General features: G+C 39.2%; 1 non-coding gene across 1 annotated transcript; it reads right to left on the minus strand.

Annotated features, from left to right (window-relative positions):
• Positions 1 to 19008: 19008 nt before the first annotated feature.
• Positions 19009 to 19080, minus strand: TRNAC-ACA. The gene has a single exon. It is a non-coding gene; the product is annotated as a tRNA-Cys (tRNA).
• Between the last annotated feature and the right edge of the window lie 1610 nt (positions 19081 to 20690).

Consider the following 20690-nt stretch of genomic DNA (forward strand, 5'->3'; position numbering starts at 1 on the left):
ACTGTCAAAAGAGCCCAGATTTTTTTTTCTTCTCATCTTTCCAACAGCTGTCTTGATTCAGGACTTCTTCATCCTTTAAGTAGATTATTTCAACAGCTTCCTAATTGACCTTCCTGTCCCAATCCAGTTTCCACACTGGAATAAGAATTCTTTTGCTAAAACATAATTCTATTAAAAGAACTTCTGTGGCTAAAACTGCTCCATAGCTTTTCACTTATTTTGAGATGAAGGCCCGTCTCCTACAGCCAACACACAAGATGCTTTATAACCTGGACCTGGTCTGACCCTGATCTTTCCTCCATGTACACTCGTTCTCTAAACTACTAAAATGCTTACAGTTCCTCCGTTTCACCATGCCCTCTCTTGTCTGTGGGCTTTTACGCTAGTTGTCTCCTCTGTCCAGTTCATTTACTTCCACTGCCTAACTTTTACCTGGATAACTGCTAATTTATTCCTCAGGTCTCCTCTTAGATGTCATTTTTCCAGAAACCTCTGCTGACACCCCAGAGCTGGAGCGGCTGCTTCTTAACAGGACATCAAAGTCATCCTGGCTACATCTGTCACAGCATTCATCTGTTTCCATCTCACTTTGGATCATATCCGTATTTTAAGACAAAATCTTTGTTAAGTTTACCACTATATCCCCAACATTTTGCACAAAGTCTGGCTTATAAAATAAACATTTAAAAATTATTTGTCAGTTAAATGAAAGAGAAGTGAATGAATGGACTTTTTACAGAAGGTAAAATTGTCACTCAGGATGAGCAAAGGCCCTACCTGAACTCCTCCCCAAGTAAGTGAATAGTAAATCTGAATCTTGAGTTCTCCCTTCCCCTCCTTTCTCCTCTCCTCTTCCCTCTTTCTTTCTACTCCCTCCCCTTCTCATTCTCTCTTACCTTGAAAGATTTTACCCACATGGCCAGCCATCCATATGATGATGATTCACAATGACAATGATGTGTATTTTCAGCCTATGGCTCTTTTCAGGGCTCCAAAGTCACATCCAGAAGTCTAGTCAACATTGCCTTTTGAAGGGATTATGGAGATTTCAAGCTTAACACCATTAAACTAATTTCAGCTTTACTTTCAAAACTTTATTGAGTCTGATTGGCCCAATAAGGAACAGGCAACTATTCTTGTTTCCAAACAGTATGTTATATACCAGGCAGGGATGAGCACAGAATGATAGGCGCAAGGAGGGCAAGTTTCTCAATTATGCCAAGGTCAGATATGACCTCCTAAAGAAATGATATAGAAGAGGAATATTTTTAACACAGCTAACTCTCAGCATTACTCCTCCATCTTTGGATCCAGAAAGTCCTTTGGTCAATTATCAGCATTGTCTCCTCTTTGGTTGGCAGATGTCCCTGACTTTGAATATAAACATCTGACATTCTAATTTAGACTCCTCCACAAGAGCTGGACTGCCATCCTGCCTTGGCGCCCAGCTCAGTTCCTCTGTTGCAAGTCCTGACTCCAAAATTCTGTGTGATAATAAAATACAAGATCATAGTTTTGAAATAGAGTGTGCATCTGGTGTGGACTGTTGTTTTGGTTTAATTAGGACTTGCTGTTTCCTGAACTCCTATAATTTCACTTGATGAATTGTATTAGTTACTTGCTCTGCAGACTTTGTGGAGAAGGCAATGGCAACCCACTCCAGTACTTGCCTGGACAATCCTATGGACGGAGGAGCCTGGTAGGCTGCAGTCCATGGGGTTGCTAAGAGTTGGACACAACTGAGCGTCTTCACTTTCACTTTTCATTTTCATGCACTGGAGAAGGAAATGGCAACCCACTCCAGTTTCTTGCCTGGAGAACCCCAGGGACGGGGGAGCCTGGTGGACTGCCGTCTATGGGGTCACACAGAGTCAGGCATGACTAAAGCAACTTAGCAGCAGCAGCAGACTTTGAACATGAGGCATTTATCACGGGAAATGACTCCTTCTTTCCCCTTTAGAAGTTAACTTTTGGTGCATTTAGACAAGTAACTGTGTCTGTTTGTTTGGTTATTATCTATCTCTAGGATTACAAATATCCGATATTTGCTGCTCTGTAGGAAGATGGGCCTGGCTCTGACATGCATTCAGCACATTCTAATGTGCTCCTATGTGTACAGTACAATGGGATTTATGAAAACAGGTGAAATACTCTTACTCTTCTAAGAATTCTCAAACCAGTTCAAGAGAACAGACCCACTAATAAGTTAACTAACAGTTTAAGGCAGACCAAGATAAGAGACATAATAGATGTAATTATCCCTGTCATTTGTTTATCCTGGCTCAGTTTACAAAGAAATTCCATGAACGTCACAGCATTTGATCCTCACAAGGGCTCTAGGAGATAGGCGTTGTTTTCCTCAATTTAGAGTCACAGATAACCAAGGCTCAGAGAGATTAAATGTCTTTCCCATGTTCGGAAGGCTAATCATTGACACATGAATCTTTTGATCCAGTGGAGCACAATGGAAGGACAGAGGAAGGAGAGAACAATTTAAGTCAAAACAGTAAGAGAAAGTCTTATGGAGAAGGTATGATCTAAGTTGAGTTTCTACTGTCTGGAATAGAAGTAAAAGGGAAAGAAATTCCAAAGAGGAGAAACTTTTAAGTAAAGAGATCTGTGGAAGTGGGAAAATAGAAAGCAATCTGAGTAACTAAGACATTCCACCAAAACTAATGGAACAAAACAGTTTTCTGGTGGTTCAGTGGTTACCACTCTGCTCTTCCAATGCAGGGGGCTCAGATTTGATCCCAGGTATGGGACCTACTTCAATGAAGTTCTACTTCTACTTCTGCTTTATTGACTACACAAAAGCCTTTGACTCTGTGGGTCACAACAAACTGTGGAAAATTCTTCAAGAGGAATACCAGACCACCTGACCTGCCTCCTGAGAAATCTGTATGCGGGTCAAGAAGCAACAGTTAGAACTGGACATGGAACAACAGACTGGTTCCAAATAGGAAAAGAAATGCATCAAGGCTGTATATTGTCACCCTGCTTATTTAACTTATATGCAGAGTACATCATGTGAAATGCTGGGCTGGATGAAGCACAAGCTGGAATCAAGATTGCCAAGAGAAATATCAATAACCTCAGATATGCAGATGACACCACTCCTATGGCAGAAAGTGAAGAAGAACTAAAGAGCCTCTTGATGAAAGTGAAAGAGGAGAGTGGAAAAGTTGGCTTAAAACTCAACATTCAGAAAACTAAGATCATGGCATTTGGTCCCATCACTTCATGGCAAATAGATGGGGAAACAATGGAAAGAGTAAGAGACTTTATTTGGGGGGGCTCCAAAATCACTGCAGATGGTGACTGCAGCAATGAAATTAAAAGATGCTTGCTCCATGGAAGAAAAGCTATGATCAGCCTAAATGGCATATTAAAAAGCAGACTTTACTTTGCCAACAAAGGTCCATCTAGTCAAAGCTATGGTTTTTCCCGTAGTCTTGTATAGATGTGGGAGTTGGACTATAAAGAAAGCTGAGCACCGAAGAATTGATGCTTTTGTAATGTGATGTTGGAGAAGACTGTTGAGAGTCCTTTGGACTGCAAAGAGATCAAACCAGTCCATCCTTAAGGAAATCAGTCCTGAATATTGATTGGAAGGACTGATGCTGAAGCTGAAACTCCAATACTTTTGCCACCTGATGCGAAGAACTGACTCATTAGAAAAGACCCTGGTTGGATGGCATCACCGACTCAATGCACATGAGTTTGAGTCAGCTCTGGGAGTTAATGGCGGACAAGGAGGCCTGGCGTGCTGCAGTTCATGGGGTCACAAAGAGGCAGACACGACTGAGTGACTAAACTCAACTGAACTGGGACCTAAGATCCTGACAGGGCCAAAAAAAAAAAAAAAAAGCCATGTAAAATTAATGGAACAAATATAAATTGGATATCATATTAATTACTTGACATAAACTCAAAAGAAAAATGTTATTACCCTGAAGGATTATGTAGGTTGAGGGGAAACATAAACACAAAACAAGTAAGATTAATATAAGCAAATACCTACATAGTAGTCCTACTGGGAAGTACACATAATATAGGAACAGGGCTTTCATTTTTACTTGTATTTTAGTTTATTGTTACATTGACTGCAGGGAGGGTGGTTTTTAAAGAAATGCGTGAAGATTAAATTGCACTAAAGAAATCAATGTTTTAGGAGATACTAGGCATTATGGCAACCCACTCCAGTGTTCTTGCCTGGAGAATCCCGGGGACGGCAGGGCCTGGTGGGCTGTCATTTATGAGGTCGCACAGAGTCAGACACGACTGAAGCAACTTAGCAGCAGCAGTAGCAGCAGACATTAATGGGTCTGGAGAATGAGAAAATAGGTAGAAGCTCTGAGTAAGCAGGGCTGTCGGCCAGCCTCAGCATGCACAGCAAGTGTTTACCGGGTGCACGTGGGAGGGAGCAGTAGCGCGGTCTAGCAATGCTTATTGGCCTTGAGAAGGGATTGATGGATTTAAGGAAAATAAGGGGAACTTTGCCTGTGAGGTGCTGAGCTGTGCTGACTCACCCACCTAGAAACAAAGGGAGGAGAGAAACTGGAGGAAGATAGCTCTGGATACCAGGTGGGCAGAAATGTAGCATGTGTGTATTAACTGAGTCTGATGTGTTCTTGGTCAGGCACTGGCAGGCAGAGAAACTTGACTTCATTCAATCCTTTTATCACATTTTGAAATAGATCAAAAATGGGTCATAACATGTTTTGCAGGTGGTAAACAGTCTCAGAGAGTTAAATAAGTTCTCAAAGTTACATCATTAGGCTGCAGCAGAGCCGGCAAATTCACAAAATTTGGGGGAATTAAAAGAAGTGCTGTGATCAGATGTGGAAGACTGCGTATGTGCATGTGAATGTGTGTAGATGCGGCAGTAACTAGAGGACTATATTTAGCTGAAGAAGGCTTGTATTTTGTTTTAAAAATGAAAGATAATGAAAGCGCATTTGTGTTCTGGTGAGAATTACCAAAGGACGGTTAAAGATTGATGATGGGGACAGTAGGAAAGCTAAGGAGCCAAGTTCTGTTGAAGACCCAAGGGGTGGAGTCAGAGCACAAATGGGGACAAAGGAGGACATTTCTTCCATCTCAGAGAAGAGAACAAGGTGACAGTTGGGGAAATGCAGGCACGACACGGTGGCAATTCCAGTGTCTGCCTTTATCAAGGTCTGTCCTTGTTTTTCAGTCTGTTTGCCACCAATTAACCTTTTCGTGTACTTGTTTTCACAGCTTTATTGAGATATACTTAACATACAATAACTGGTAGGTATTTAAAGTGTATAATTTGATAAATTTTGACTTATATATACATCTCTGAAACCATCAACCCAAGCAAGACAATGAACATAACCATCAGCAGCTGAGGTGTTGTGTGTCCCTTTGTAATTTCTCCTTCCAGCAAAGATGGTTTTGTTTCCTTGCTTAATCCAAATACTTCTAATTTCCTTTGATTGCTTTATTGCATTAGCAAATATATCCATTACTATGTTGAAAAGGAGTGATGAGGGGGCATATCCTACACTTGCACATGATTTTAGTGGGAAAGCTTCAAGTTTGTCACCATCAAGTATGATGTTTAGCTGTAGGGTTTTCTGTAGAGAGTTTGATTAAGTTGAGAAAGTTTCCTGTATTCCTAGTACACTGAGAGTTTTTATCACAATTAGGTATTGAATTTTGAATTTTATAAGTGCTTTCTCAGCATCTGCTAATATGATCCTGTGATTTTCTGTTATAGTCTGTTGATTGAATGGGCTACATTAACTGATTTTTGAATATTGAACCTGGATTAAATCACACTTGGTTGTATCATATAATTATTTTTATACTTATTTGGATTCAGGATGTTTTCTTCATCTTCAAAGATATGCCTTACTGTTGTTTTGGCATTTATTCTCTTTACAGTTCTTTGAGCTTCCCAAGTCCGTGGTTTGGTGTCCAACATTAATTTGGGAAAAAATTTTGAATATTTCTTCAGTTCCTTTTTCTGTTTCTTCTCTTTCTGATATTACCATTTTATCTATGTTATTCCTTTGGGAGTTGTCACACAGTCCTTGGATATTCTTTCTGTGTTCTTTAGTTTCCAAATATTTGGGAATTTCTGCATATCTTTCTGTTACTGGTTTTGATTTAATTCATTTGTAGTCAGAGTACGGGGCTTCCCAGGTGGTGCTAGTGGTAAAGATTCCACCTGCCAGTGCTGGAGATGCAAGAGACTCAGGTTTGATCCCTGGGTTTTGAAGATCCCCTGGAGTAGGAAATGACAACCACTCCACTGTTCTTGCCTGGAAAATTCCATGGACGAGGAATCTAGCAGGTTACAGTACTTGGGACCACAAAGAGTAGGATATAACTGAGTCAGAATATACATTTTGTAAGATTTCAATCCCTGGAAATAAGCCTAAATTTGTTTTATGGAGCAGAATATGGTGTATTTTGGTAAATATGCCATTGCATCTGGAAAAAAAATGTGTGGTCTGCTGTTGTTAGGTGGGATTTGTGAACGTCAATTAAATCAGGTTGGTTGATAGTGCTGTTCAAGTCTTCCATATCCTTACTGATATTCAGCCCAATTATTCCACCAGTTATAGACATACCTCACTTTGTTTCACTTTGCATTATTGTTCTTTGCAGATATGGTGTTTTTTTACAAGTTGCAGATTTGAAGCAACCCTATGCTGAGCACATCTATCAGCACCATTTTTCGCAACATCATTTCCTCACTTCGTTTGTGTCTCTGCATCACATTTTTGCAATCCTCACAAAGTTGTTTTTTTTTTTTTAATATTTTTGTTATTTGTGTCATGGTGATCCATAATTAGTTGTCTTTGATGTTACTGTTATAATTGTTTTGGGGGCACCATGAATTATGCCCATATGAGAGTGGACTTCATTGAAAATGTTGTGTGTCCTGAATGCTTCATTGACCTGCCTTTCACCCTCCTCCCTCCTCCTTAGGCCTTACCATTCCCTGAGACATAACAATATTAAAATTACACCTATTAATAACCCTGTGGTGGTCTCTAAGTAGTCAAGTGAAAGAAAGAGTCGCATATCTCTGACTTTAAATCAGAAGCTAGAAATAAACTTAGTGAAGAAGGCATATTGAAAGCTGAAAGAGAACAGAAACTGAGCCTCTTGCACCAAACAGCCAGGTTGTGAATGCAAAGGAAAAGCCCTTGAAGGAAATTAAAAGTTCTATTCCAGTGAATACACAAACAATAAGAAAGCAAAACAGAATTTTTTTGCTGATGAAAGTTTTAGTGGTCTTGACAGAAGATCAAAGAAGCCATAACATTCCCTTAAGTCAAAGTCTAATCCAGAATAAAGCCCCAACTCTCTTCAATTCTGAAAAGGCCACGATTGATGAGAAAGCCTCAGAAGAAAAGTTTGAAGCTAGCAAAGATTGGCTTATGAGGTTTAAGAAAAGAATCTGCTTCTATAACATAAAAGTGAAAAGTGAAGCATCAGGTGTGAATGTAGAAGCTGCATCAAGTGTGAATGTAGAAGCTCCAGCGAGTTACTCAGAAGATCTAGCTAAGATAATGGAGGTGGCTACAGTCAAGAGTAGGCTTCCCAGGTGGGTGGGAAGAATCAGTGATAAAGAATCTGCCTGCCATACTGGCGATGCGGGTTCAGTCCCTAAGTCGAGGGGATCCCCTGGAGAAGAGAATGGCAACCCACTTCAGCATTCTTGCCAAGGAAGTCCCATGGACAGAGGATCCTGGTGGATTACAATCCATGGGATTGCAAAGAGTAGGACACAATTTAGCTACTAAACAACAACACACACTAAGCAACACGGTTTCAATGTAGAACAGCCTTCTATTGGAAGAACATGTCATCAAGGACTTTCATAGCTACAGAAGTCAATGCCCAGCTTCAAACTTAAAGGACACACTGATTCTCTTGCTGGGAGGTAACGTAACTATTAACTTTAAGTTGAAGCCAATGCTCATTTGTTGTTGTTCAGTCACCAAGTTGTGTCTGACTCTTTGCAACCCTATGGACTGCAGCACGCCAGGCTTCCCTGTCCCTCACCATCTCCCAGAGTTTTACCATTCTGAAAATCCTAAGGTCCTTAAGAATTATGCTAAATCTACTTGGCCTGTGTTCTATAAATGGAACCACAAAGCCTGAATAAAAGCACATCTCTTTACAATATGGTTTACTGAATATTTTAAGCCTATTGTTGACACCTACTGCTCAGAAAAAAAAGATTCCTTTCAACATAGTACAGCTTACTGACAATGCACCTGGTCATTCAAGAGCTCTGAAGGAGATGGACAATGAGGTTACATGCCTACTAACACAACATCCATTCTGCAGCCCATGGATCAAGGAGTAACTTCAATTTTCAAATGTTCATATTTAACAAATACATTTTGTCACTCTATAGCTGTCATAGATAGGGATTCTTCTGTTGGATCTAGACAGAGTAAATTGAAAATCTTCTGGAAAGGATTCACGATTGTAGATGCCATTCAGAACACTCATGCTCTGTAACAACCTAGAGGGGTGGGATGGGGTGAGAGGTGGGAGGGAGATTCAAGGAGGAGACATATGTATACTTATGGTTGATTTATACTGATGTATGCAAGAAACCAACACAATATTGTAATTATCCTTCAATCAAAAATAAATTAAGAAAGAATGGTAGTGGATAGAAAATGCTAGTAGAAAAATATGAAAACAAAAAAAATTCAATATAATTTTAGATGCCACCAAAATAATGAAACTGGAATTTTATAAAATCACCATGTATTAGTGAGATAAAAATGCACTGTCATATGCAACTAATTGTCTTGGTAATTTGATGTATTAATAAAAAACTCTTTAGATAAAAATGAAAAAAATAACCCTCATGATTCATGGGAAGCAGTGAACAAGAACAGTAGTGCAGAAGAAGTTGATTCCAAACCTCATAAATGAGGTTAAGGGGTTCAAGACTTCAATGGAGAAAGCAACTGCAGAAGTTATGGAAATATCAAGAAAACTAAAATTATAAGTGGAGTCTGAAGATGTAATTTGCTGCGATCTCATGATAAAACTTAAACAAATGAGGAGTTGCTTCTTCTAGGTAAGCAAAGAAAGTGGTTCCTTGAGATGGAAACTACTAGTGATGATGCTGCCAAGACTGTTGAAATGACAACTAAGTATTTAGACTATTACATAATCTTAATGAGTAAAGCAGTGGTATAGTTTTAGAGGATTGATTCTAATTTTGAAAGAAGTTCTTCTGTAGGCAAAATGCCATCAAACAGCATTGCTACAAAATAGTTCATGCGAGGAAGAGTTAATAGATGCAGAAAGCTTCATTGCTCTCTTATTTTTAGAAATTACCATAGCCACCCAAGCCTTCAGCAACCAAAATTCTCATCAGTCAGCAGTCATCAACACTGAAGAAAGACCCTCTACCAGCAAAAAGATTATGATGCACTGAAGGCTTAGATGTTTGTTAGAACACATAGCAGTAAAGTATTCTTTAATTAAGGTAGATAACATTATTTTTCAGACATAATGCTATTCATACTTAATATTCTACAGTATGATATAAACATAACATTTTTGATGATTTGAGAGAATAGCATTGAAACATGCACATTACCTTTTGTAAAATAAATGACCAGTGCAAATTCAATGCATGAAACAGGGCACCCAAAGCCAGGGCTCTGGGACAACTCAGAGGGATAGTGTGGGAAGGGATGTGGGAAGGAAGTTCAGGATGGGGGACACATATATACCCTTGGCCAATTCATGTTGATGTATGGCAAAAACCATACAATATTGTAAAGTAATTATTCTCCAATTAAAATAAATTAAAATAAGTTTTAAAAGTAAATACATAGAGAATCAAAAAATGTTTATATACACTAGGAAACTAAAGAATCTGTGACTTGCTTTATTGCAAAATTTATTTATTGCAAAAATTCGGAGCCAAACCAGCATATCACCAAGGTATGCTTATACTGAGAGAAGGATGTTGAAAAGTTTTCTCTGACATCTAATTTGCCTTATGTTAATATACCACCCTAGTGCTTTTATTTTTTAGCATTTTGTAAGATATCTCTTTGTACATCTTTTTTACTTTTAACTTATTTATGTCTTTATATCTAAAGTGAATTTCTTATGGAAAGCATATATTCCAATCTTGTTTTGTAATATAATCTAACAATTTCTACTTCTTAATCGTGTCTAGCTTATTAACATTTAATGTGATTATTGACATGGATGAGATGGTTATTGACAGAGGAGGAGATGGTTGAATGGCATCACTGCCTCTATGGGCATGAGTTTGAGTAAGCTCTGGGAGTTGATGATGGACAGGGAAGCCTGGTGTACTGCAATCCATGGGGTCGCAAAGATTCAGACACAACTGAGTGACTGAACCAAACTGAACTAATTGACAAGGATGGTTCTAATTCCAACAGAATGATGTTTTATTTACTTTTTTGTCAGGCTTTTTTCCCCTTTTCTCTCTTTTTCTACCTTCTTTTGATTAATTTTTATGGTTCTATTTTTTCTCATTTTTTGGCTTATTAGCTATAACTAATTGTTCTTTTTTTAGCTGGTTGCTTTAGGGGGTTGGGCTTCCCTGGTGGCTTGGATGGTAAAGAATCTGTCTATAATGCAGGAGACCCAAGTTCAATCCCTGGGTTGGGAAGACCCCCTGAAGAAGAAAATGGCAACCCATTCCAGTATTCTTGCCTGAAGAATTCCATGGACAGAGGAGATTGGTGGGGTTCTCTGTCTGTGAGTCCATGGGGTAGCAAAGAGTTGGACACAACTGAGTGACTTTCATTCATTCACTCACTCACTCACTTTGCTGCTGCTGCTGCTGCTGCTAAGTCACTTCAGTCGTGTCCGACTCTGTGTGACCCCACAGACGGCAGCACACCAGGCTCCCCCGTCCCCGGGATTCTCCAGGCAAAAACACTGGAGTGGGTTGCCATTTCCTTCTCCAGTGCATGAAAGGGAAAAGTGAAAGTGAAGTCGCTCGGTCATGTCGGACTCTTAGTGACCCCATGGACTGCAGCCTACCAGGCTCCTCCATCCATGGGATTTTCCAGGCAAGAGTACCAGAGTGGAGTGCCATTGCCTTCTCTGTCACTCACTTTAGGGGGGCTATAATATATATATTTAAAATTTCAAAGTAAACTTTTAAGTAATATTATACCATTTCATGTAGAGTCTTAAAAGTGAAAAAATATTGCTACTTCTCTTCCTATTCTTTGTTCTATTTTTATTTTATACAATAAAATTTGTTTTACTGTCTTTACATTGTTTCCAAATGGCAGTCTGCTCTCCTTATATTTGCTTTCTCTGAATATAATATACCCCTATATCCCCCCTACCCTCCTGCCTGGCAGTTTCTACATTTTTCTGCATATCACTGATATGAACAATTTGATTACAAGGCACAAAGGGAAATCAGGAATACCTAACCAGAGGCAGGGCATGATGTAACCCACATGTGACATAAAGAAATCCACAGTGGTCATGCAGAAATGAGATAACGTCAGCATAGATTTGGAATGAAATCTGGCATGAGACTAAGGAGAAGGAAAATAGAAAAAGGAAAATGGAGAAGATTTTTCCTCTCCAAAACACAGAAATGTTTCAGTTCTCTGTTATATCCAAAGGGTAACCATGGGAGATTCATCATATATCAGGCTGAATTTTAATTTTACTTAGAGATTAACTTTTTAATAATCCATGTGGTAAAAATATAATTAAAAGATCAGTATTTATTTCCCAGAAGTTGTGAATTACCCTAGAGTATTCCCTGAACTCTTATCTCTGAGAATCAATCAATTTATGAAGATATACATAAAAAATATTTCTTAGGGTGACTTAAAGGATTTTGAAAATTGATATAAGCTGATATTGCAAGTGTATTTCAAGAGAGTAGGATTGCAGATATCTTATTTCAAATATAGGACTTTCATTTTAGCCCTGCTAACATTCTATTTATATAACCTTGAGAAAGTCACTTAACCACTGAAGGCTTAATTTCTTCAACTATAAAATGAATGTAATAAAATTACTGTTCCTTATCCAACTGATTGGAGTATTGCAAGGATCAGATAGCACAATGCTTATGAAAATATTCTGTCAACTATAAAAGACTATACAAATATTAATTTTAATTATTCATAAAAATTTAATGTAGCTTAAGGTGAAGTGAAGGTTCATGAATCTACCGACTTCACAGCATGCCACAGATTATAACAAAAATAAAATAGAAAAAATTAAATCAGGACAAGAAAGGACTGAGTTCACCTGATTTTAGATAGTAACCTATGTAAACTACTCCTCAAATGAGTTTTGTCTTTGAGTTGCCAATGTTAGAGTAACCCATTTCTAGTGAGATTGGAGGAAAGACAAGAGAAAAACTACTCTTCTTAAATAGTATGATTTATTCCTAGTCCCCAAATTATGACAGGAAGTTGGTTGACTATGCAGCCCACACACAGAAAACAGCAGTGTTCACTCAAGCCAAGAAGGAAGTGAATTTTTTTATTTGTCTAAGCCAGCAATACTATCGCAATGAGGCACACTATATATAAAAGTTTGACACCTAGTGGATATATTAGGCATAAATCTAAAGTCATGAACTAAAGTAAGGCTTTATGAATGCGAAGGAGTTAGGAAGAAGATCCACCTTGAAGTAATACCAGCATAGCATTTTCTTTGTACACTGAAAAAGCCTTCAAGAAACTCTTGGTGAGACTGACAATTTTTTCTGTAGTTCTCTCTTAGTACTGTCTGCAAGGCCAATTTAAAAATATGCCCATTCTTGAGGTTTCCCTGGTGGCTCAGTGGTAAAGAATCTGCCTGCCAATGTGGAAGGAGTGGGTTTCATCCCTGGTCCAGGAAGATCCTGCATGCCATGGAGCAACTAAGCCCAAGAACCACAACTATTGAGCCCACCAACAGCAACTACAGAAGCCCGTGCACTCTAGAGTCCATGCTCTGCAACAAGAGAAGCCACTACAATGAGAAGCCCGCACACCGCAACTAAGACTAGCCCCTGCTCTCCACAACCAGAGAGAAGCCACACGTCAGTGAAGACCCGGCACGGCCATAAATAAATAATATTCCCATTCTTAAAAATTCTTCATATAAGTTGCCCCAATCAGAAAGTTTCCCGATTCTTCTTGCAAATTCCAGTCAGCATCCACCTACCACCTGACTCCTATTGAAGCAGGATGTTCACCAGTCAGAAGAATATAGGATTAGGGCAGATCTTTTCATTTATTCATTCATTCATTACTTGGCATTTTTCATGTTCTGCACACCAAGCACTGTTCTATTCACATATTAACTCACTTAGTGTTTAATTATTTAATCAACATGATGACATTTGTTGAGTTTATACTGAGCTCTTACAATATATCAGATCCTATGCTTGTTAAATAGTCCTTCCCTCAAGGAACTCACAGTAAACTAGCTGAAGTAGAAATATAACACAGTGTGTTATAATGATCTGTCCAAGACCAGTGATTAAATATGCAGAGAGAAGTAGAGAGGCATGGAGAAGCGATACTTAATCTCAGAAATGGAAATGGAGGGAGTGTCAAAGACAGTTTCATAAGGAAAGTGTCACCTGAGTGCTGAGCCTTATGTATGAGCCAGTCAGTGGAGAAGGTAGGGCTGAGGGAGGGGAGAATGAGTCTGTAGAGTGGAATGGGGCTGAGCTGATAGTGAAGAGAATGTTACATGCAGAGGGGAAAGCAGAAACAAATGCACAGAATCAATAAGCCATATGTGATGTGTGGAAGCCACAATTAGCTGGAAGATACAGACAGAGGCAGAGTGCAAGAGATGAGGCTGAATGTATGGACAGGGCTGAATGAAGGAACTTAGTCCTTGACATGTATCAAAAATGAAAGTCCACTGAAGAATAGGGGGATAAGAGTTCAGATTTGTATTTTACATAGTAAACATAATTTAGATAGTCTGGTTGATAGAGCATACATGACTGGAAAGGTACAACCCGTTAGGACATCTGTTGATGTTGTTTTAGTCATGTCCGAATCTTTTGCAACCCTGTAGACTATAGCCCACCAGGCTCCTCTGTCCGTGGGATTTTCCAGGCAAGAATCCTGGAGTGGGTTGCCATTTCCTCTCCAGGAGATCTTCTTGACCCAAAGGTCAAACCCAAGTCTCCTGCATTAGCAGGCAGATTCGTCACCACTGAGCCACCATGGAAGCTCTAGGAAATCTGTACTATTTAGAATAAATATAAACCAAACAAATGACTCTATTGTCAGTGTAATAAACTACTCTACAGCTTTCTATAGTGAACTTGAGTATACACATAGTGAATCAACTATACCAAGGAAATCTTAACTATTTTTTAGTCTTCATTAAACTTTAAAATTGAAGGGAGCCACAAGTATGCCCATTTCTGGTTGAAGACTAAAGAGAATGGGAAAGCGTCAGACCTTCTCCCTCCTACTCTTGACTTGGCCATCGACTAGCTGTGAGTCATTGAAACCAGACTCAAGTTCCTCAACCACAAAATAAATGGATTGGTGCTCAAGTGGTATTTAAACTCGAAAGTTCTGTGAAGCAATTTTCATTCTTTTTTAGAATTTTCTTAGTCTTCAAAGGGAATTGGAAACAGATATATAAGTACCTTTATATAGCTTATTTTTCAGTGTTTGTGAGACAAGTGGTGTGAATATGTATGATAATTAAACCTCACAGATCTGCAACATGAACATTGAAGATTTAAACACACATACGGTACTCATATTAAATAGTACATAATACATTTCTGTATATGCCAGGATACTAAACTAACTATCTCGAATACCCTTATGTGCCAACATAGTGAGTCAAATCTAATTTTTTAACTTAATTTTTAAAAATTCCTTCTTTACTTATCCTTGAAAGATGCTCTGATTGAATTTATAATTTGGAAAAAAGCAAAAACTAGCCGAAGGCTTTAATCAAGGGGAAAAATTCAAGTATTTTAATCAAAGTTACATTAACATTTAAATTGTCAATAATGATCATTTTTGAATGTGCTATTGGGATAGAAAACCAGCGGTCATTCCTTATAACTTGACAATGTGTTTCCACAACATACCTAATTTTTATCATGATAAGTTTCATAACAGGTAGTAAAAGGATGTACTTTGCTGAAAACCATTAATAATGCTGGATAAGCCAGTAAATGATTATCCTGCATATACTCAAATGTAAACAAGACCCTGATTTATGATCTGGAGTGTTCCTTCTCTTTCAGGGTATTCATGAGGGGCCTCTACTTGTTTTATCTGGGAACCACACCATCTACAACGGTTCATTTTTATGGTCTTTGATTTCAGCTCACCTGATTAGATCTACTATCTACCACTCAAATCATTAATGATGTACAATCATAAAATGTACACAATGAATGACTAACCATGGCATTGTCCTGTGATCAGGGATGTGATGCCTTGCCAATAACTGGGTATATATGCTCATCTTATGAATGAAAATTGAATTATTTAATCACCAGTTATCTAGGCTGTCCATCTGTTTAAAACAAAGTCACAATTATTTATTTCCTTCTCCAAGTGTCAACTCAGACTTTAGTTTTTCTTGAACAGCGTGATTGTATGTGCATATATGTGAACGGAAACACACACTGTATGAGAAGAGTGCAAACTGTGTAAGAAGCCCATGACGGGAAACAACCAAGTAACATGGATCTAGAAGCGGTATAAGCGGTCATAAGACTGCCAGCAGCTGGCAGAAAGTTAAGGGGAAATGCCTGCCTGGAAAAAGAGAATGCCTTGGGCAAACATCAAAGCACTGCTTCTGAGAGGGGCAATTTTTATATTGCTGTTGGCAGGGATGAACACTCATTCAAATCATTCAAAGGCCCTACAAAAAAGGTTTGGCATATTCTGCGCTTGGCAGGAGCCAGTTGGGACTATGGTATTTATTCCCTTCCAACCCTTGAAACTTACATGACGCCTCCCTGTCTCCAATCTCAGACTGACAGCTTGGGGTGGTCGTGTTCAGGCCTCTGTGACAAGAGCAGACTGCAGGGGTTTTGTATTTGGTGGAGCAAGGCAGCAATCCACTGCAGAAACACAATGGAGACCGAGACAGACAGGCTGCCTTTAGCTGAAAAGTTTCTGGAGCACTGAACTGCTGTGTTCGGTGGTCTTTCAAATGGGGTGCCTGCATCCCAGGGACAAAAGTGATCCATTAGGACACAGGATGAAATTATTAGGATGTGTCATATTTACATAAATTTACATTTATTTTGCTTTGTGTATATTTTATGATATACGGTATATCAGTACAAGTGTGTATGTATTATAAATACATACATTTGTATATTTATGTATTTAGTAACTTCAGTTATATTCAACTCTTTGCAACCCCATGGACTGTAGCCCACCAGGCTCCTCTGTCCATGGGATTCTCCAGGCAAGAATACTGGAGTGAGTATCCATGCCCTCCTCCAGAGGATCTTCCCAATCCAGGGATTGAACTCCTGTCTCCTGCATCTCCTGTATTGCAGGCAGATTCTTTACCCACTGAACCAATTTAATGGGAGGACAATTTAAAACATTTTTTGTTAATAGGGACGCACAGTCAAATACTTTTGCATATCACTGAAGTTGTTTCTCTGGCTACTGCATGCATTTATTGACAAGGGTCTTTCTTTGCCTCTGAAAGAGTGCCCTAAATTCCATAGTTGTTTTTGGCTACTCTTTCTCATTGTTATTAATTGTCTCTTTGAAAAAATATCACCTGTATCTGTAGGTAGTCTGTAATCGGTCCCCGTGTTTCTAAGAGTGAACACTTCAAATATTTAATTTTTAAAAATATAGAAGAAGGTACAATTTATCTGAGGCTTTTGACCAGTTGGAGGGATATTAGGAATTTGTAGGGGATATGATGAATGATTAGGTATTTCAAGTTGCAGTATGGCTTAGGCTCTTATAAGGGGCTTTATTTTATCTATATGTGCTGTGAATATAAAATTGAGAATAAAATAAGATTGTGTATGAATAAAGTGCTTTGGGTAGTCCTCAAAATAAAAAAGTAAACAGTGAAAATATAAAATAAAATAAACAGCCAAAGCCCACAAACATAAAACCCTCATGAATCAGTGCTATTACTGGCAGAAGTAACACTCAGGACAATATATCATTCATCTATTTTTTTAAATTATTAAACAGAATAATGTTTCACTGTGATTCAGTTCTATTTTTATCTGCATTGTTAGCTCCAAATATCTCTATTTCTGTGTGCTAGATCCTGCTCCACTTTCCCCCAAAGGAAAGTAGAGTCCTATAACCAGAAAATATCCTAATCAATGTCTTTATATAAAATTGGAAAGGAGTGGAAAATAATATTAAAAAAACACAAAATAAAAGCAGTGAAGTAAAATGTAATAAAACTGTAATGAAATGACAAGATTACACTTTTCCCTTTTTAAAAAAAAAATCTTTCCTTTTAGTTGTTTATTTGCTCCAATTGTCTTAGAAACAAGGGTTTAGCATTTGGATTCTCAGAGGGTCTGATTTTTTTTTTCTTTTTTAAAAAAACTAATTTATTTTTTTTATAGAACAATAATTGTTTTATAGAATTTTGCTGTTTTCTGCCAAACCTCAACATGAATCAGCCATGGGTATACACATATCCCCTCCCTTTTGAACCTCCCTCCCATCTCCCTCCCCACCCCTCCCCTCAAGGTTGAAACAGAGCTCCTGTTTGAGTTTCCTGAACTGTACAACAATAAATGCTGGAGAGAGTGTGGAGAAAAGGGAATGCTCTTACACTATTGGTGGGACTATAAATTGATACAGCCACTATGGAAGATGGTGTGGAGACTCCTTAAAAAACTAGGAATAAAACCACCATATGACTCAGCAATCCCACCACTAGGCATATACCCTGAGGAAACCAAAATTGAAAAAGACACATGTATCTCATTATTCATTCCCTTAATATTTTTTGAACATATATCATGTTAGTTTAGCCAAATATTTGAATCAAGTAAAATTGAGATCTTTGAGGTACTAACTGTGGTATTCTGATGGTCAGTATATCAGTTCAGTTCAGTTCAGCCTCTCAGTCGTGTCTGACTCTTTGCGACCCCATGAATCTCAGCACGCCAGGCCTCCCTGTCCATCACCAACTCCTGGAGTTTACCCAAACTCATGTCCATTGAGTCAGTGATGCCATCCAGCCGTCTCATCCTCTGTCGTCCCCTTCTCCTCCTGCCCCCAAACCCTCCCAGCATCAGAGTCTTTTCCAATGAGTCAACTCTTTGCATGAGGTGGCCAAAGTATTGGAGTTTCAGCTTCAGCATCAGTCCTTCCAATGAACACCCAAGACTGATCTCCTTTAGAATGGACTGGTTGGATCTCCTTGCAGTCCAAGGGATTCTCAAGAGTCTTCTCCAACACCACAATTCAAAAACATCAATTCTATGGCGCTCAGCTTTCTTCACAGTCCAACTCTCACATCCATACATGACCACAGGAAAAACCATAGCCTTGACTAGATGGACCTTTATTGGCAAAGAAATGTCTCTGCTTTTTAATACACTGTCTAGGTTGGTCATAACTTTCCTTCTAAGGAGTAAGTGTCTTTTAATTTCATGGCTGCAGTCACCATCTGCAGTGATTTTGGAGCCCAGAAAAATAAAGTCAGCCACTGTTTCCCCATCTATTTCCATGAAGTGATGTGACCAGATGCAGGATCTTAGTTTTCTGAATGTTGAGCTTTGAGCCAACTTTTTCACTCTCCTCTTTCATTTTAACCTACACGTAAATTTAACTCCAGCAATGGGAAGACATTCCTTACAGTGACTAGGTCATTGCAATATTCTATGTAAAGTGAAAGTGAAAGTAGAGTCACTCAGTCGTGTCTGACTCTTTGCGACCCCGTGGACTGTAGCCTACAACGCTCCGTCCATGGGATTTTCAAGGCAAGAATACCGAAGTGGGCTGCCATTTCCTTCTCCAGGAGATCTTCCCAACCCAGGGATCGAACCTGGGTCTCCTGCATTGTAGGCAGATGCTTTACCATCTGAGCCATCAGGGAAGATGGCTGGTGGCTGGTGGATTCTATGTAAACCTACATCTAAAGATCTTGTAAGCGATACTTATGCTTTCTGGAGAATATCCAAGTCTCTTGTTCCAAGAATACTCATTGTAAAAGACCCTGATGCTGGGAAAGATAGAAGGCAGGAGAAGGGGAAGACAGAGGACAAGATGGTTGAATGGCATCACCGACTCAATGGACATGAGTTTGAGCAAACTCAGGGAGATAGTGAAGGACAGGGAAGCCTGGCGTGCTGCAGTCCATGGGGTCACAGAGTGAGACACGACTAAGAGACTGAACAACAACAACTTGCTCATCTGCTTATTGAGATTTCTTCTGGAAATGAAACCAGAAACTAGTTGATTTTAGAAATGGGGAAGGTGACTAGCTTTCACCTCGTGTAACTGTGCTGAGCACCAGCCTGTTGGCAGAGCTGATCTGCTGTATATGAGACACAGGAGTATGTTGAGGAGGCTCTGAAAATTTTATTATGGTTGTCTACTCAACATCTTGTATGTCACCGTGTGTATTAACTGCTCAGTCACTAACAGAGCAGGTTGCTTTGCAACCCTGTGGACTGTAGCCTGCCAGGCTCCTCTGTCCATAGACTTCTCCAGTCATCTTCATCCAGTCTCCAGTGGATTGCCATTTCTTTCCCCAGGGGATCTTCCTGACCCAGGGATCGAACCTGGGTCACCTGTCTTGGCAGGCAGATTCTTTATTTTCTGAGCCACCAGGGAAGCCTAATAGATATCTCCACCTCCATGTCTGAAGAGGAGCATCCAATCTTCCCTTCTCCCTAATCCCAAACCTGCTGTACCCACAATCTTCTTCATTTCAGTGTTAAGAATTCTCCTTCCAGTTGAGTGAACCAAAACCCTGGAGTCATCCTTGTCTCCTCTTTGCCTTTCACACTTAAATAACACACCAGGCAGCCTTGCAGATTAACTTTCCACCCATGCCATTACTAGGTACCTTCACAGCTTTGGAAAGTAACACAGTTAGAAATATGAGATCCAGAGAAGATGAATATTTATTGATCAGTTACCATAACGCTGGTTCCAATGCTAGGCCTTTGTTATTTTCCCCAGAGTTTAATCCCAAAAAAATCCTGTGAGGTGGGGTTAGCATCATTATACCCATGAAGACATAAATGCTTATCTGATCATATATGGCAGAATCAGGGCTGAAACCCAGAGAATTGACTCTAACTCTAAAGTTCCGGAATATCCTGTCATATTCTCACTTGTGAACCACCAACACAGGTGGGCTTTGATGCCTCAAAGGCCCTCAGGCGGGGCTCCTGGCCAGTCTGATAGAACAAAGTTAATACAGATCATTTATTAGTCAGCAGCCTCAGGGGCTGCCTGGATCAGACAGGTACTTTCCTGTTACAAGACTTAATTGACTGGATACCATCTCTCCCTTCTATTCCACACTGAACGTGGAACCCACCCACTTCCATTCACAAGTTGACAATCATTCACTTCGACTGCTCAGAATATATCTGCCTGCCTTAGGGCTTTAAGTTTCCCAAAGTTAACTGAGGATCGATAACATTAATTACTACATGGAGAAATGTGTTTGTACAAGAAGTTCAGTAATACCAA

This window comes from Bos indicus x Bos taurus, chromosome 16, assembly GCF_003369695.1.
Source record: "Bos indicus x Bos taurus breed Angus x Brahman F1 hybrid chromosome 16, Bos_hybrid_MaternalHap_v2.0, whole genome shotgun sequence".
Classification (NCBI taxonomy): domain Eukaryota; kingdom Metazoa; phylum Chordata; class Mammalia; order Artiodactyla; family Bovidae; genus Bos; species Bos indicus x Bos taurus.